Below are 2837 nucleotides of genomic sequence, written 5' to 3' on the forward strand. Positions count from 1 at the left end.
TATAAGACATTCGACAGGGTGGCCTGGGATTATATGAGAGCAGTACTAACACTTGTTGGCATTTAGTATAATATGCTGAATTTTATCCTGACACTTAATTCTAAGCCGACTGGGTGGCCTGGGATTATAAGAAAGTTAGGGTAAACAGCCTTCTCTGTGTCTAATGGCACCAGGCAAGACTGCCCTCTGTCACCACTACTATTTGTTCTCCCCCCTGGACCTTCTATTGAATCTAATCAGGAACAATCATAAAATCAAGGGGATTGAGGTTAAGGAGCACATGTATAAAGTTGTGGAATTTGCCCATGATATTCTACTTTTTCTTTCTAATCCACAATTTACAATCCCTAACCTACTTAATGACTTTGCACAATATAACACCATTGTCAGGAAGTGCACTTCAGAGGAAATCCTGCTGCTGGCTGGGCTGGTGCATGCTTGTGAGCTCCAGTCCATGTGCGTGTGCGATTCTCGGCTCCAAACAAGCTATTTAAACTGGGCTTGTAAACATGATCAGTGCTGTCTGATCTGCAGCTTTCCCGTGGCCCCTGCTACCATTAACCTGGTTCAGAGATCTGTTCCTGTTTCTTGACCTGGCTTGCCTTTGACTCTTCCTGCCTTCTGCCTGCACCTGACCTCAGCTTGTCTTTGACATTGATCTTGCCTGCTTCTTTGATTAGCATGCTGCCCGCCTGTTAACGATCTGGCCTGTACCCCAGCCTGCCTTGGCTTCTACATCTGTTCCAATATCTCCTGCCTGTGTATGACCCAGTTTTCCTGTACCTGTCTGTGCTCCATATCCCTCAGGGCTCTTCTGCTGTGTGTCAACTTCAGAATCCAGGTGTGTGGTGTCCTGATATCAGCTGATCCAGTTTCCAGCCTGCCCGCTGTCCTGACTTCTCATCTTGCTGGTCATCATCCCCATGGCATCAGGAATGGCGACCTAGACCTTCTGGCAACTAACCTGCCAGGGACTCAAACCATTCTGCACTCTCAGGCACCTGTCTGCTCTATCAGGGGCCACGAGTCAGATACATGGGAGGCCTTCCTCTGCATTATCGGGCTAATCTACAAGGTACTTGAGAATGTGACAGTATCAGACAGCCATGTCTGTGCCTAAGCGAGGATCCTCCCCATGGATAAACTTTGCCAACACCTGGTGGGTCTGACGAAAGCCATCAAAAATGAGCAAGAAGGCTTCCTGTTGGAGTAGCCCGGTGTCCTGACGGAGCCTGAGCTCACCACCATGTATTATAAGTTCAGCGGCTTCACTCAGAAGCTGGTCGGGGTGGTGCCGGTGGAGGTTTACAGCCCGCAGGGGTTCCTAAGCCTGAGGCTCCAGCACCCATTTTTGCAACACCAACAAAACTTCCTTGACGCCTTGATCAAAAACAGAGTGCCAGAGCTACAGAAACTCTTCCAGAAACCTGATGGCATACCTGTCCACTTGAAAGGAGGATATTCCGACAGACTTCTGTACCAAACCACTATGGCATTAGCACTTGGAGGGACCATCTATTTCCTCATAGTGATCTTTATGGCCTCACAGCCCAAAAAAAATAAAAAATTCTGGGACTGATCAGAGCAAATGTCAAACATGTCAAATGTTATTTTTGTCTATCTTACTGAGCGTTTTACATGTTACTATTGAGTTCCAAAAACAATAGTTTTACTTTAGAGTGGAGGGACGACAGAAAGGTGTTCCGGCCATTTCCTCAATCAAATAGGCTGTGAGTACTATTCAAATTAAGGAATGATTACAAAGCCTGCTGTATTTATTGGTAACTCCTCTTTCATTCCTATGAATACACTCTTATGCAGATTTAAGTGATCTTTCTGACCAGGATATGATGCAGATGCACCTGATTTATTCAAAATCCACCCTGTTTTTCATATGACCTTGTTAAACCCTGTTGTTCCCAATATTTTTCCCGAACAAAGTGCTGGTCCACCGGAACCTGTAATCAACAGAGAGAAGGAGTTTGAGGTCAAAATAATTCTGGACTGCAGGAAAAGGTACAATCAAATTCAATATTTAATCAAGTGGAAGGGTTACGGGCCAGAAGATAACTCATGGGAGCCTGAAAGTAATATCCATGCCAAAAAATTCATGCAAACCCATACTGTGAAATTGGCCCAGTTGGGCATCTGGAGGCCTCCCATTAGGAGGGGGCAATTTCAGGAAGTGCACTTCAGAGGAAATACTGTTGCTGGCCGGGCTGGTGCACATTTGCGAGCGCCGTTGCATGTAAGCGTACGATTTTTGGCATCAAACAAGCTATTTAAACAGGACTTGTAAACAGGATCATTGCTGTCTGATCTGCAGCTTTCCCATGACCCCTGCTACCTGTAGCCTGCTTCAGAAATCTGTCCCTGTGTCTTGACCCGGCTTGACTTTTTATCATCAATACGTTTTTATTGTTTTACATTAGATACATATACAGACAATGTACACATTGTGCTTGTTCGTTTAGAGTTGCAGGTTGCTTAATGAACATAAACATATTTATGAATCTACTAACAGGGAATTCTAATATGAAAATTGATGCAGTAGATATGGGTTTTTCATATAAACATAACCATATTGTGACTGTCCCCCAGGCACCCCAAGTTGGATCTTTTTTGTTGCCTGGGGGAAATACTATGACTTAATGATAGATAGTCCATAATAAACAGTATGTGAACATCTGAAGTCTAACTTGTTGCTATATCATGACTTAGTCAACTGAGTTAAAACACTGTCAAAGAAATTTCAATGTTACTCTATAGTTTAGTAGGGCGTTGACGGAACTATTCAGCGAGTTGATCTAATAGTGAAGCTGTGTAATAGTCCTCAA

At 44.1% G+C, this 2837-nt stretch overlaps 1 pseudogene; it reads left to right on the forward strand.

Annotated features, from left to right (window-relative positions):
* The first annotated feature begins 1246 nt into the window (after window positions 1-1246).
* LOC143975888 (cytochrome c oxidase subunit 7A2-like, mitochondrial pseudogene) lies at window positions 1247-1579 on the forward strand (annotated as a pseudogene).
* The last annotated feature ends 1258 nt before the right edge of the window (window positions 1580-2837 follow it).

The sequence above is a fragment of the Lithobates pipiens genome, unplaced genomic scaffold (assembly GCF_037356315.1).
Source record: "Lithobates pipiens isolate NorthernLeopardFrog02 unplaced genomic scaffold, aLitPip1_a1.2 Scaffold_13, whole genome shotgun sequence".
Taxonomy (NCBI): domain Eukaryota; kingdom Metazoa; phylum Chordata; class Amphibia; order Anura; family Ranidae; genus Lithobates; species Lithobates pipiens.